A 17,017-nucleotide genomic window follows, 5' to 3' on the forward strand; every position below is an offset into this window, starting at 1 on the left:
CGATTACCATATTTTCCGCTGCCTTTCAAACCATCTGAAAGGCAACGCCCTCGATAACAAAGAGGTCCCTTATTATTGAAGACTCAACAACTTCTTTGACACTAGACCAAACGATTTTTGGCGGAACGCCATCAACAAATTGGTCCAAAGGTGGGGAGAGGTTGTAAACAGCAACGGCGAATATATAATTGATTAACTTATTGATATAACTATTGATTGTGTTTAAATAAAAGACTTGGGTAAAAAGGCTACGAACTTATTCCCCAGCCCAATTTTTAAACTTTACATATTCCCACAAACAAAAGTCCAAAGGTGTGATAACACACGATCTTGGTAGTTTATCGACTGGTCCGAGGCGAGAGTTAAATTGCTCACCGACTCCATGGCGCAGTAAATCCATTGTTTTAGAGGCCGTATGGCAAGTAGCGCCGTCCGCCGTCTTGTTGGAACCAAATGTTGTAGAGATCACGGGCTTCGATTCCCTGCAGCAAAAAGTCGTGTATCATGGCGCAATAGGGTTCGCCATTCTTTGTTACAGCGGCGCCAGTCTCGTCTTTGAAGAAATAGTTGCTGACGATTCCTCCAGCCCATAGGTCGCATCAAATGGTTTTTTTTCAATGGATGTAATGGCAGTTCTTGAATGGCTTCGGGTTGCTCTACAGCCCAAATATGGCAATTATTTTTACTGTCGTAGCCATTAAGCCAAAAATTGGCCTCATCGGGTCCTGAGCAAGCGATGAACACTTTTGGAAAACCTCTTGGGAAAAATACCTCCAATCTGATCACCCTGTACTTAAGCACTTCATTTGAAGATATTTGCTAAATAAATAACTTAAATCAGTATAGTCATGAACCAAAATTTAAAGAGAATTTAATGTGATAAGATAAAGCCCAAGGAGAAAGTCAATGCTGCTTAAGTGGTGGGCAATCATGAAAGCTCTTCTTATACGTAGTAGGCTAGTTGCCAAATATGGATGTGGGTGGCAGGGTATTCCGATAAGACGTGCATTACATAATATAAGTATGGATATGTGTATTGAATAAGGGCGTTAATTAAGGGCTTTTAGTAGTGAATTAATTTTATATAGCCATTGTTTATAAATCACTTAGCTTTAAAAGTGGAATGCAAATATTCACGAAAAAAACAGAAAAATATTGCTTTCTCATGAGTGGTAACTATAAAATACTTTCAATTGCCAGAAGTGAAGTGTATGATAGAAAGTTTTGATGTGATTATAAAGTGAAAAAGGTGATATTTTTTTTTTTAATTCACTTATGGCTAGTGAAATCGGCGTGAACAAATTGAAGGCCCGTCAAGTGCCGGCTGTGTCAATCAGTGGAGCTTTAATAACAGTTCTATGCTTTTTGCATCTGACCTGTAAAAGAACACTAGGACACTGAGTGAATTAATAATTCAAAACAGCCTACTTAAGTTGGTATAGTCGGTTTGAGTTGAAATCGCATAACTACATAAGGCGACCGTATTATTGTTGTTGTAGAGTAAGAAAAAGGTAGATTGTGCATGGGCCGCTGGAAGCCCCATATCATTGGGTTAGGTCAAAAAAGAAATGTAAAAACGTTTTTTAATCCCATAGAAGTGAGCATGCAATCAGATGAAGGGAGGTTGGCCTCTGGAAGTAACATCTCAAAGGACCTGGCAGTATTTTCAGGCAGTTAACACCGCATTTCTCTAAACTTTGTACAGATCTCTCGATCCGAAAACTGGGTTCGAGGGCCGTGAAGAGAAAGAACCAGAGAGATGGAAGAAAAGAAAGAAGGCGCTTTGGATTTGAGAATGACGATTTACGTTTGTATTAACCGCTACTGCTGAAGTTCACCACATGTGCGATCTTTAAACCCACAAAATCAGACAGTGTAGCGAAAAGGGGAGAGCCCAGATATCTGAACCTTTTTGCCCGACGGGACCCAGCTGCCTTGCTGAGATGATTCCACCTCGTTCTCCAGACAGCTTCTGCAGAAAAGACTTGAAGCAATCCCAAGCCTCACCGCATGGACACCTAACGGACAATGTCGGATAAGGATACCTACTAAATTCGAGTGCTCCGGATTTGTTAGCCTTAGAAGTTCCCTCGTGAGACCCCAATCTACCCGTGGCCAGAAAGATCTCGCGACTTTGCACGTTTTCGCAATAGCCCAGCGCTCGCTGAGTTAAAGCGAGGCCCATCTTTGCAGTAGCTCTTAAAAGAGCCCCAACTACTTGATTTTGCGATGAAATCGTTTTCAGGGGCCCCTATCCAGCCAGCTCATCAGTTTCGCAGTTTTCCTCTGTGCGGATGTTACTGGGAACCCAAATGACCTTAATATCGAGGTGTTCGGATGCAATCGAGAGAGTAGTCAGGCATTCTCCTATTAATTTCCAAAGCATAGAAAACGAGCCCAAGGCCCTAATTGCCGTTTGGTTGTCGGAGTAGATATTTACGTCATTTATAGTAATAATAGAAGCAAGCAATCAGTCCACTGCTTCCTTAATTTCGACTACTTCCACTTGGGAAACACTACAGTGGCCCGGAAGCCAAATTCGAGCTTGATGGGGAGCTCCTCGCAGAATACTCCTCCACCAACTCTTCCGTCCAACTTTGAGCTATCCGTAAACATGTTTTCCATGCCCTGCCTCAAAATGGCACCCCACCCACTCTTCCCTTGAGGGAATATGAATGGAAAAAGTTCCGCTCGGACCTAGCGAGGGTGTACAGTGATCCAGCGATGATTAAGGTCACTGGGCGTTCCTTTTCTCCATTACATCAACAAGTCTGGTTCGCTGTAGATATCCGCCCCTTGGAGGTCTCAAAATGGAATCCCAGACTACTTCAACCATTTCACCTGCCTACCTTCATAAGTTTTAGGATGCAAAACTGTTTGAATCTTGATATAAAAATGTAATACTATATTTTACACAAAAAAAATTTGCAATATATTTTAGTGCTTTTTTTTCTTCTAATTTTTTTCCGTAATTCAAAATTATTATTATCAAAAATATTCTAGCGGAATATTTTCAAAACTGAGGAAGTTATTTACAAAAATGTTAAATTTTAGGCAAATTTGCTAAAAAAAAATTAAAAACTGAATTAATTAAGTCGGTTTTTCGGCACCTCATCAATCCAAGTATGATACTTACGTGAATACACAGGTCGGGAAAACTAGTGGAGCTCTGGTTACATATTTCAGCCCGTCCGGCTGTGCATAAAATATCTCAACTGCGACTGTGCCACTTGACTTGGCTTAATTGATTTTGCTGCACAAATGCACCTGAATTGCCTAGTAAGACAATCGTTCACTGCGAAATGACTTAAGGGGTCCCGGTGGTCTAGAGCTCGAAAATTTCAGGATTTTGTTTTTACAACCAAAAATTAAAAACGATATTTAAATTTTTAATTTTTTATATAACTTATTTTACATGTAAAAATGAAAAAAAAAAATGTTTTTTAATTTTAATAATTTTAAAAATGCCGCTAAAGATAACACTCCCGAAAAATTTGACCTGGATGGTGTTGTCCATTTTGGCTCTTCTATTCATCTGAAACACAAAAATCAAACAATTATTAATCAGTATGACTGTAGCTATGTCCCGCTACTACAGGGTGGGCCAAATAAGACCTACTAATGACTAAAGACTACTGCCTAGCAGTATGCGCAGTTGCTACATCTTGTTGAAACCACAAATTTGGATACTGCTCCGCCATTGGCCGCAAAAAGTTTTCAGTTAATGTTCTGTAAGAAGCTCCTGAAATCGATTCCGCCGTTTCATCCTCATTTTCGAAGAAATATGGACCGATAACTCTAGTGGCCATAACACCGCACCAAACAGTACATTTAGATGGGTGCAACTGATGTTGGTGTGTTGCCCTTGGATTTTCAGAGCCCCACAATCTAAAGTTTTATTTACTGATATATCCAACTAAATGGAAATGCGCTTCATCCGACATCAAACATTATTTAAAAAATCAATTTGCGTGGTTAATTGTGTAAGAATAGAAAAACTGGAAAATTTTAACGTGTTGTGTTGTACTGTAGGGTTCCAACAATTCAATTATACGAGTAACATATAAAAAGAGAAAAATAAATATGTCAAAAAATAAAAAAGTTATTTGGGCTTAACATTAGTAGGTCTTATTTGGCCCACCCTGTACATAGAATAATAATAAAAGAAAATTCACAAAATGGCGCGGTTTTGAATTTGACACTCTAAAAATCCGGTTTTTTTCAGTTCAGACGATGCTTCTGAACGCCACAACACTTTCCCGAGCTTGCTTATCGTGAAGGCTTGCCCAACAATACTTGCTTTCCTGTTCTAAAATAATATGAGAATTGTTTATATGATACATTTATAATTTTCTACACCTAGTAAGTACAAGGTGCATTTAGTATATAAAGGGTGATCAGATTGGAGGTACTTTTCCCATTTGGTTTTTTTGACAGATCACGCGTGTCTGCTGTCACCCTAACTACATCATTTATTTCACTATTCATTGACTTTTCATCATGTAAAGACTTACGCCTCAACAACGTCTACAAATCGTACAAATGTATTACGAAAATCAACGCTCTCTGAAAAGTGTTCATCGCGCGCTCAGGCCAACTTATGATGTACATGACCGCCCTAGCAAATGCACTATTTGGCAAACTATAGATAAAATTGAAAATACTTTTACACTAATAGATGATACTCGACCGATTAGACCACATACAGTTCGAAATGAAGAGAATATTGCCGCTGTAAATGAGAGTTTTGCTGAATACCCGGAAGAATCGATTTGAAGAATCTTATGGCAGTACTTGGGCGATTTTACGCAAAGATCTTGGTTAGAAAACGTAAAAAATACAGCTGGTCCAAGATTTGAAGCCGAACGATCTTCCAAAGCGCTATAATTTCAAACTCGCTGAAGATTCGCATTTTGGGACCCGAATTTCATTCAACAATGACTCCGATTAACATTCTAGCTTTTGTAACTTTGTATTTCATAAGTATTTAGATAGCTGATAGCCTTCGTTGCTAGCGCTGCAATTTCTAAACTCATATCATGCAGTCTCGCATCACAAGTCAGTAAGATTAGAGCAACACCAACTCAGTTTGAGCTTTAAACAGTCTAAAGAAATAAATGTTTCAAACCATTTACTTATGAATTATTTCCATTCACTATTTTTCAGTTTTTTTTGGAAGCACTCGAAGCAATTTTATTCTTCACTTATTCGCAGAAAAATCTACGTGGTAACTGGACCCGAAATATTAATCCGAAATTTAACTAAAGCGTTTTTCGATAGGTGCGCTTCAACTTTTTTCCAATAGGGAGGGCGAACGACGCAATATTTTTTATTTTTCGCTTGTCATTTGTAAACTTCATTAGTATACATTTCATCATGGAACGCTACACACTTGAGCAACGATTGCAAATCGTGCAAATTTTTTATGAAAATTTATAAATTTTCCAAAAAATCATCTTCAGTGATGAAGCTCACTTTTGGCTCAATGACTTTGTCAACACGCAAAATATGCGTTACTGGGCAGAAAACAATCCACACGTGATTCATGAGGCACCGTTGCATTCCGAAAAAATCACTGTTTGTTTTGGTTTACATGCCGGCGGCGTAATTGGCCCATATTTTTTCGTTGACGAGAACGATCGACACGTTACTGTGAATGGAAATCGATACCGCGACATGATAAACGATTATTTTTGGCCGCAATTGAATGGTATGGACTTAGACGACATGTGGTTTCAACAGGACGGGGCCACAAGCCACACAGCACGCGCTACAATTGATTTGTTGAAGAGTAAGTTCGATGAGCGCTTTAATTCCAGAAATGGACCGGTCGAATGGCCGCCGCGCTCGTGAGATTTGACAATCTAGACTATTTTCTTTGGGGTTATGTGAAGTCATTGGTCTACAGTAACAAGCCGGCGACGATTTGTGAGCTCAGAGCCAATATTGAACTCGAAATTGCTGGAATTTCGGCCGATTTATGCAAAAGAGTGGTCGAAAATTGGGTTCAATGATTGGACTTCGTAAAACGTGCACGCGGTGGTCATGCAAAAGAAATCGAATTTCATACTTAAATGTATATGTTCAAACTCGATAATAAAAAAAAAAATTAGTTAAAAAAGTCAAACCGTTTGTGTTTTATTCAAAAAAAAAAGTTGAAGTGCTCTTACTGAAAAACGCTTTACTTAGCATTAATTTGGACTATGTTCCTAGAGTGAATACCTTAAATTTTACTTCTTTAGTTATTTTATATTTTCTTTTAACTTCATTTTTATATTCTACTTTATTAGTTTTTGAAGAAATTTGGTTTATTTTTTTTTTTTTAGAACACGAACTGGTTAACTTGAAAAGTGAAATAGTAGTACTCTAGTTCTCAACTAGTAATTTTCTCTACAGGATGCATATATCAACGTATATTTAATTATACTATTACAACAACCGCCAAGAGAACAAATTTGGAAAATTCGTCCGTTGTGATGCCATACATGGGAGAGGAGAAAGGAGAAGGGAAGGAAGTAGGAGCCTATGAGAGACGATGATGGCCATGCATTTTACGACGACGCCGACGGTGGCTGATTTGCGTTCGTAGTTAGCCGCAACAAGCTACTGATGAACTTCACCAAATGTATGATATTAAGACCCGCTATATCCGCAGGCGTAGCGAAAAAATGAGAGCCCAGATGTCTAAATCTTTGCCAGACGAGAGCAGGGCAGCTGAGAAGAAGGTGTTGAGGTGATTCCACCTCGTCCTCCAGGCAGCTTCTGCAGAACGGACTTGAGGCAATCCCAAGTCTCACGGCATGAACACCTAACGGACCATGTCCGGTAAGGATACCCACCAAATTCGAGAGCTGGGGCTTTGTCAGCCTTAGGAGTTCCCTCGAGCGTCCCCGATCTACCCGTGGCCAGCAGGATCTCGCGACCTTGCACGTTTGCGCAGTAGCCCAGCGCTCGCTGAGTTGACTCAAGCCCATCTTTCCAGGAGCAGACCACAGGTTCTTGAGGGAACCCCAATTCTCTCATTTCGGGACGAAACCGTCTCCAAAGTTCCTTGTCTAGTCAGCTCATCAGCCCAGCAGTTTCTCTCTATGCCGCTGTGACCTGGAACCCAAATGAGCCTGATGTCGAAGAATTCGGATGCAATCGAGAGAGAGAAGCCAGACATTCCCCGACCAATCTCGTGCGCACAAACAACGAGCCCAAGGCTCTAATTGCCGCTTGGCTATCGGAGTAAATATTTATTTCCTTAACGGTAATTACCGCGGTAAGCAACCAGTCCACCGCTTCCTCAATTGCGGATACCTCCGCTTGAAAAACACTACAGTGGTCCGGAAGCCTAAATTTAAGTTTGATGGGAGGCTCCTCGCAGAATACTCCCCCACCAACTCTTCCGTCCAACTTTGAGCCATCCGTAAACATGTTTGCCAACTCAAAATTTGTAAAGACGCTAGAGTGTCCGTAACTTAAGTCTAGCCTATAGCCCGAACACCTTAGTCTGATTGCGGCGCGTGCAGCGGTAGTTTTTCCTACGATGTCCACGGGTGCCACACCCACTGATTCCAATGAGGGCAGACCTTTGTATCCTCTCCAGCTTCCATCCAGCTGATACCATCCTTTCAAGCGAGTTCCACCAGACAAGGTCTCCGTATTGCAAGATTGGTTTTATAATCGTATTATAAAGCCAAAAATTGACTTTAGGCGAGAGGCCCCATCTTTTGCCGATAGCGCCCCTGCAACCATACAAGGCGACTGTTGCCTTCCTAATTTTCTCCTCAATGTTTCTTCACCTTGTCAGAGAGCACCAATGTAGCGCCCGCTATTGCGGCGAGAAACGCTCTGGGTATTTTGTATTTCCTCGTAAATAAGACGAAGTGCGTCTTCAGAGGATTAAATGATAATAAAAAACAGAAGTTTTATTGGAATGAACTTTTGTTTCTTATAAACTGGTGGATAATTACAAGGCATTTATTTTTCGAATGTGTCCAAGTTTTCATTACTTTTCCCAATAAATCTGAATAACTGACTAATAAATCTAAAAGAGCCCAACCAGCAAAATTGCGACGCAAACGATAGTCATTTGGCTTCAATTCTTGGACGAAATTTCCACGTAGTCGAACGTTAAAGGCCAACAATTTGAGAATGTCGACGGATTGACATTGCGGCGTCTTCTGCTACACTTCGCTCTATGAAGCTCGCGAACAAATTAGTTTTTTTCGAAGTAAATTTCCACAATATAGAAGCGTTGCTCTGGCGTTAAGCGATTCATGATGACTTACCAAACCTTGCTGAACAGAAATTTGAACTCAGTTTGCCCTTCTGATCTGTCAAACTATAATTATCGATATCGGTTATTCATATGCAGCTAAAAAACACACGGGTAGTGCCCCCGAGTATGCACGGAGTATAAAAATATTAAACTTATTGAGTTGATTACCAAGCGTACACTTTCTAGATATTTTCTAACAAAAATTATAAGTAAACAAATTTCAAAGCACGAGTCAGAGAGTAAGAACCAAAAATTATTATACATATTTGTTTTTTTTTTTTTTTTTTTCAATAAATAGATTCACCATTAGAAGCGAAAATTAATTGAATTCAATAAACTTTTGTACGCAAATTTTAATGGTTATGAGAGAGCTGTGATTACATTCATTTATTGCTTGTGAATGTGCAGAGAGTGCGCGTCTATTGATTTTATTGACGCTTGTTAAGCACAACAATTCCGCGTTGCTATGTTTTCACAATGTTTTTATTTTGCATTCACATCAAACAAAACAATTGATCTCCCTCTCAATTCTGCTGCTAAGAATATTCGAAGCACGTGGAAGCAACTTCGTATTCCTCACTGCTCATGAAGGCCGCAACTACAAAAACATAGCATGAAGTAGATCGTCAGCGACGGGAGGAGAATAGCCGAGAGCCTCACTCTAAATGTGGAAAGCGAAAGAGGTGTTGTGAGAATATATACATATGTACATATATAGGTATGTATATTGTCCATAAATATGTAAACTGAGAAAAGAGTAAACATGGTTATAGTTATCAAATCGCTAACCCGAGTAGACTACATGGCCTTTTGTATTAAATAGTTATGAATGCTTTGAATATTCATTGATTTGAATAAGCAATTGAAAAATAGGCATTTACGAGGGTTTCCTTTCACATTTTGTGCCTAATAATGAAAACACAATAAAATAATAATTAAGGGGTTATATACAGTTAGAAGGCCGAAAAAAGCGAATTTTCCAGAATTTTTTCTGAGAAAACTTTTAAATTTATTGATCTAAAAATTTTTACACATATTATGTTATCTTTTAACTGTATTTTATGACTTAGTATTAGAAAAATAAAAAATTTGGAAAGGAGCTACAGCTGATCTCCGGGAGCTCCTCTCATAAAAGAAGTTTTCCGGTGACCATTACATCTCTGAACTGGATCCTCTGAAATTAAAAAACCAAACAGAGTTCGTTAAAGTAATGTCAAATCTAGTAATTAATCGAAGGAATAGGCACAACGATTTTTTTTTATTGTACTAAATGGCGGTTTCTTAAAAAAAATCGATTTTTAATTTAAATTGTTTATAAAAACAAAAAAATCAATTGTCAGTGAGAAAAAATCTTCTATTAATAACTACAAAATATATTTAAGAAGCTTAGAATTTGAAACTAATCGGTTTAACCGTTTTCGAGTAATGTGTGCCACCGACTTTGAGAACACCATTTCAAGAAAAACGCGTTTAAGTTTGCCTTGTACTTTCAAGTACTCTGAAACGCCTTATTAAATTTGCGTGTAACTTCGGAAATATTCACCGGAAAGATATTAAATTTTCTGTGTGTATTTTTTAATATAATATATGAACATTAAGAAAATAAAATTAAAAAATAAATCGATTTTTGAAAATTCTAACTGTATATAACCTCTTAAAATGGATTTATTGGTTTTCAAAGTATTCTCCTAGGACACGAATTTTAAAAGCACTTTTGCCATTCAGAAGTGATACCTCTAAAACGAGCTCTTTAAAGGCTTCACCAGCTACTTCAGATGCTGAAAAAGATTAACCTCGCATTTTATGTTTGATGTTCGACAACAAAAAGAAATCATTAAGCACCAAATCACGGCTTTAAGGCAGATGAACAATTAAGGGGGTATTCGAGTCAAGAGGCCCGAACTTCGAGTATTTTTTGACGGTGAATAAAAAAAAAGCTATTAATATTTTTGCTATCCATTTTTCATTTATTTATTTACTATATATTAAGAGCACACAAAATGAATTAAAAAAAAATTGTCATGGAATTATGCGTCTTTGAAGTTTTTTTTTTTTGTATTCATTTTTATTGTAACTATATTAGTTAACAAAAATACACTAACGAACAATTTTCTTCGGTTTTTGTATAATACAATTAATATGATGGTGCTTTGCACAAAACTTGCAAAGGAGTTGATTACTGCACGAGGTGGTGCGGCTTTTTGCGTTTCAGCCTTACAAACCATTTTTGTTGGTCAGTGAGGGCTGAGGCTTCGCTGTTGACATGATGAGATGAACGAGATCGCGTTCGAGATCGCTGATGCGTACATACCAGGGCGCGTTAGTAGCGCATCGCAAAATTTTATTCTGGAACCTTTGAATTTGAAGTATGTTGCTGGAGCTTGAGCAACCCCATAGTTGTATCCCATACGTCCAAATTGGTTTTAGTATTTGTTTGTAGAGAAGTACTTTATTGTACATGGATAAAGCAGATGTTTTACCCATAAGCCAGTACATGTTTCTGAATTTAATATCGAGTTCTTCTCTTTTCTTCTTTACCGGAGAACTCCATCTCAGTTTAGTGTCAAGAGTCATACCCAGGTATTTAGCCGTGTTATGATATGGGATTTGCACTCCATTTATATATGTATAGTGGGAGATATCTGATTTTATTGTACGTAAAATCAATATGAACGGATTTGGTTTCATTTAGTTTTATTCGCCAAGTAACTGTCCACTCATATATTCTGTTTAAATGTTTTTGAAGATTTGCAGTTGACTCAATTTGTGTATTTCCAACTGACAAGATAGCGGTGTCGTCTGCAAACGTTGCTATGACGCAGTTCTGATTGGTAGGCAAATCGGATGTGAAAACTAGATAAAGGATGGGCCCCAGAACGCTACCCTGTGGGATACCAGCTTTAATTTCTTTCAGGTCAGAATACGTGTCGTCGTATTTAATTCGAAAGAAACGATCGGATAGATAGGATTTTAAAATGTTATAATATTGAATTGGTAATAGCTCTCTTATTTTGTTGAGAAGGCCATCGTGACATACCTTATCGAAAGCCTTAGATACATCTAGGAAGACAGCCGAGCACACTTTTTTCTTTTCGAAGGCATTTTCTATAACTTGGGTTAGCCTGTGAACTTGATCGATTGTCGAATGTTTTGGGCGAAAGCCAAATTGATGCGCCGGTATCAGATTCCTCTGCTCAATAATATTGTTAAGGCGTTTGGCAAGTAGTTCTTCCAATAGTTTTGACAAAATGGGTAGGAGGGATATAGGCCGATATGATGAGAAGTCGTGTGCTGGCTTTCCTGGCTTGTTGACCATGATCACCTCGGCAGTTTTCCAGTATATAGGGATGTGTTTCAATCTGAAGATAGCATTCATAATTTTGGTTATATTAATTTAATTAGAGTAATTGGTGGGAGTTGTTTTAGGATTTCCCCGGTGATGAGGTCAAAGCCAGGAGCCTTTTTGGATTTTATGTTTTTTATTTCATCACATAATTCAGAATCCATTACTGGAGGAATTTCGTCGTGATCGTTGAGGTAACATGATTCCATTTCAGCCGCTCTTGATACTTCGTATGGCTTGAAGATATTTTCAAGGTATTCAGAGAAGGTATTAGCTTTCTCTAAATTGGTTTTTGCCCATGTGGTATCTGTTTTTCTTATTGGTGGATATTGTATAGCTGGTTGTGAAAATCTTTTCGCGCATTTCCAAAGTGAGTAATCGGTGCTGTGTTCATTTGTCAGCCTTTTTAGGTAGTCACTATGAGAGCGGTTTTTAAAAGCCTTTATCTTTTTAGAGAGTTCTTTTGTTATTTTATTTAAAGTTATTTTATCAGGTGGGGATCTGGATTGCTGCCATCGTCATGTCACGTGCTTTGCGTTTTTCTCTAACCATTTCTTTTATTTCTCTCGTGTACTTATGTCCCGCTAAGATAGTTCTTGTAGCTAGGGTACTGCGCCACGCTGCGCGTTGTATGCTGTTTGACAAATTCAATACTTCATCGTCAAGAGCCTCATTACTATTTATTTCTTTGAAGTGGAAGGGGAAAACAAAAGGCAGTGTCCTCGTCGTCACGATTTCTACCCTTGTGGACATTTGAAAAAAAAAAACGATGACAAATTCTTAATAAATATGAATGTCATTAGCGTATGACGCAGAAAAAAGGGAAACACATTTTTTTTCATAATATGACGGCTATTCAAAAACTGAGCTCGATTTTTCCCTAATTTTTCAGCTTTCTCGAATTGTTTACACATATTATAAAATTGAAATTTCCAGTTTTTCGTGTTTCATCCGATAGAGATATATTTAAAGAATATTCATGATAAACTTCAAGCAAATCGGTTTATTAGAACTTGAGATATCGTGCCGATCGTATCGAAAGAAGTAGTTTCGAGAAAAACACGTTGAAAGTTCGCCGTCCGCTCAAACCAGTCTAGCTGTCGCGCCACTAAAATAGTTGCAACTTCGAAAATAATTCGAATTTTGAAAAATCCTTTTAAGGAGATATTTTTTAATACTTAAACTATCGAATTTTGAAAAAAAAAAAAATGTTCGATATTTTTTTAATTTCTAGACTAGAATACCCCCTTAAATCAATCTTTTGAGTGCTCAAAAACTCTCTTCTGTTAGCTCCCATTGTCTTGGTCCTCGGCGGTTCATTTCTTTAATTCTCTGAAAACTTCTGTCCAACAAATGATTGTGAACCACTTAGAATTTACAGTGTTAGGCTTCTCTAGTGGTACAGTTGCGACATGAGCTGATTTTCCGCACACTTCTAAAACAGGCGACCATTTGAGGTGCTTCTTCCTTGAACAACTTTTGTTGGATATAGCTCCTACATACACTTATACTGCCAATTGGTATTTTTTCGACTCACATCTATATGTATCCGAGATTCGTCACCTACTACTGTCATGGATATGCTTTGAACCACCGTGGCTGAAGTTTTTCAACATTTCTTGACATTAGTCTACACGAGTCCTTTATTTTCTATACCATATTTTCACAATTTTTCTAAGAATTTCGGTTTAAGTATTTGTGTTATCACTCAGCAGTAGTTTTCCGTAACTGAAACACCTTTTTCTGAATGAAGAGTTTAAATTTCCATCCATTAAGTCACTCTAAACTCTGATCTTTAGTTCTTTGACTTATATTTTTATGTGTTCTTTTTACTTTAGCTGGACACGTCAAGTGTCATACCCAAGTATTTGGCTATGTGTGTGTGAGAAACTGGGAATCCAGTTATCATGATGTCGTTATGTTGAATATTTCTATTTGTTAAGTTGACACGGAAGAGACGATCTTGCACGTTTCCACGTTCTATGTTACCACAACGACCGGATTTATACCCGGCCAAGCACTATATTTATACTGCATTAATGCGATCCCGCATCTTCTTTAATATTGTTCTGCTCTATCCGGAAGTAGATTCACCAGTTTCACAATTTTTAAATAGTTGGAAGATCTTAGTGCAATGGAAATTAAGGATGTTTTACATTTTTTGAAAAGTTCACACTGGTTTCAGGAGAGATAATGAAAAGTTCTCCCAGCGACATCACAATGGGCTATGAGCCTGGGGGGTGTCCCATAATGGACAGCCGATACAACCTAACCTAATCTAATAGGGCGTGCACTAGTTTCATGCACTAACTCTTGCATCTACAAAATGGGGAAACAGGGGGTTATACTACAGATAAAGTGTTGAGTAAAGTGATCTTAGCTCAGAAAATAGTTTACCATACCTCATTCTGAAGTATCTGCTACTAATGTGTGATACGAGCGTATCTGCATATGCTAAGCGAGCACGAACTTTGTTACACTTCATTAAAAACTTTAGCATCTAGAAATATTTTGTTAAAAATAGTTTGGTTTCCCTCGGATGCAAAAAGTTTTCCGCAGAGTTTTTCTAATAAATGAAGTGTAACCTAAAGTTCGTGCTCGCTTAGCATATGCAGATACGGCTGAAGCGAAATATGCCTGTAAGAACTAAATTTATTAGCATCTTCTTTATGTTTCGGTATCATAACAAAAGGTAAAATCACACTTTTTCTAAAATAACAAGGTTTCGGCAATGGATTCTGGTAGCGCGTAAAAAAAATAAATCCTTTGGCGTTTTGAAAGTTTACGTCCAATTTGTGCTTTTTTTTTTTTGGTTCTTGAGGGAGTCCAGTCAGAATTTTTGACTAGGTCCTTTAGAGTGTATGTCAGACCGTCATAACAACATAGCGCAGCCTGTTGGCAGCGTTCCGTAGCTCAGGTGCTTTTGTTATTGTTCGTCGAGATCATCAATTGATGTGCTTGATATTGAAGTCGCCTCCTGTTAAAACTTTTTTCCCTTACGCATATTTAACCTTTGCTTGAAAGAATATATAAAGAGAAACCGTCGATGCCTGAAATGCTTCTGAACTGGCATTTACCTCTTCAGCATGATTTAATGTGTTTTTTTTGTTTTTGTTTTTTTTTTATTGAAACTGCACTACCTCTTCTTGTATTATTAAGTGGATGTAGTAATTTTTACGAATTGAGTGTGCTTCCGATTTTAGGCATATACCGATAGCTACTTAGTTTCTTTGATAACCCACTAAAGTTTCTCCCCGTTCTTTAGAATACCCTTCGCCCTTTAGGTTTAGTCTTTCGTTTTCATTTATAATTCTGCGCATATTTGTTTCGCTCCAAAGGATACTGGTTGAACATGGCTTGTTTATTCAAGTTTTCAAACATTTCTTGAAGTACACACAAAAATTTGTTTTTTTTTTTTGCGTCGCTAAAATACTTGATGGTTAACAGCAATAATTTTTTGTATGCAAAACTCTTGACAGGATACACAAAATCAATTGTGAAGGTTTCATTTGGCTCAACTTTAGCAATGCAATTCAATATACTTTTGACTTTGTGTATCTTTTTTGTATTTTCGGCTGAATGTCACGAAGAAAGCAAAGAAGTGACTTATTTATTTAAAACAAATTACGCACTTTATCATCATCTTATTTATATGAAGAAGAGTTTTTAGTTTAACATTTAAACATATAATTTCCACACGTTCGGCAGGCGTGAAACAATGCGCGATCATGTAAAAAATCTTACGGAATATTTTGAGTAAACGTCACTGGTAACCAAGAATGATAGAAAGAAGATTGCGCCCATCAGAGAGTGCGTGACGTCACGTTTGCCGAGTTGTGCAGTATTGCCCACCATTTGCTCTTCGCAATAAATTTAGTGCTTTTTTATATATCAAAATGCGAAAATTGTTAAGTTTCGTAATTGTTTCTTTCTTTTTTAATTCAAAGCTACCGAAACTTTAAGTTAAAAAAAATGTATAATTAAACAAAAGATGGTTAAGAAAGGTCACTCTGAGAAGATTTTAGTGCTAATTGTATAAAATTTGATATTTTGAAAGTGCAAATTTAATTTTTTGTTTCTTTTAAGGCTATGCAAGAATATTAAATCTTCTTCTCTCAACTCTTCTTAAGATTTAAAACCTTTTTACACATTTTAAAAAGCGTTTGAACTTACTGAATGCGGATTAAACCATAGAGGTGTAATCGTTTCTTCCGGCCATCAATCCTTAGTGGGACATAGGGCATCAAGAGTTGTATTCATATTCAAAATAAGCAAAAAATACCAGAAAATACTAAAGAAACCATAATGACACTTTTACAAAACGAGTGGTTTATCTAGTAACATAACCTCAAATATAGCAAAAAAGTCGTTCCCTTAACAAAAGAGTTTCGCTTAACAAAAAAAACTCATAAATTAAATTGTACCTACATAAGCATAACACATTTATTTAAAAAAGCGCACATTCTGAAAGCGATTTGTCACGCATACAAAGTTCTTTAAGTAATTCAATAAAAATTTAGTGTTTTATTTTCTTTAAATGGGCATTTTAGTGCGTTTTCATATCCAAAGCTAGGCAGCTCTGCAGTAGCGAGAGAGAGATTTGACTGCTGAAAGCAGAAGAACAACTGAAAGCAGAAGAACAACAACTGCAATCGCGGGCAATGTTACCAGATGTTAAAAAAAATAAAGCTAAATAAAACTGAGTGAATTATTGAACTAATTTTAAAAAGATGTATATTTTACAAAATTATAAACATTACATTTTAATTAGAACAGGCCCGAAAATGTCATGAAAAAAGAACTAAAATTCCGAGACTAAATAACAAAAAAAAAATGCTAAATCAAGTTACGAAAATGGTAATCTGGCCATACTGGTGCTAAAACGACGTAACTCATTGTCAAATTCGCTGAGCGCAAAGTAACGGTACCACGATAGGCGCCATCTCATTATTCTTTCCATCATAACTGGTAACTTGGATAGCTGCTGAAAAATGAGAATTGGAAAAACTATCACTGCTATCTGGTTGATGAGTTCCACTTCAGATAAACTTTCACTTAGATAAACTTTCGTTAAATATGCAGCTCACGAAACTATACTTTTTTCTCAGTGTAATCATAATGTTTTTCCACTAACACTAAAGACAGTTTGCTCTTTGCGTAAATATTAGTATACGGAGAGCGAGATCGTGAGAGCCATTCGTGTAAACACAAGCAAATGTACACAACTGTCAGCCGCCGCTCAGCTTCAACGAATTGATTAAACAAGTTAACAAAATGTATTAAGCGCAGAGCGCATGGCTGACAAGAAAGCGGGTGTGTGCATACACACAGATGTCTACATAAGTATGTGTGGCGCCATGGCAATGATACTACATACCATACCCACTGTTGGGCTTAGATACAAATAT

This window comes from Anastrepha obliqua, chromosome 1, assembly GCF_027943255.1.
Source record: "Anastrepha obliqua isolate idAnaObli1 chromosome 1, idAnaObli1_1.0, whole genome shotgun sequence".
Taxonomy (NCBI): Eukaryota; Metazoa; Arthropoda; class Insecta; order Diptera; family Tephritidae; genus Anastrepha; species Anastrepha obliqua.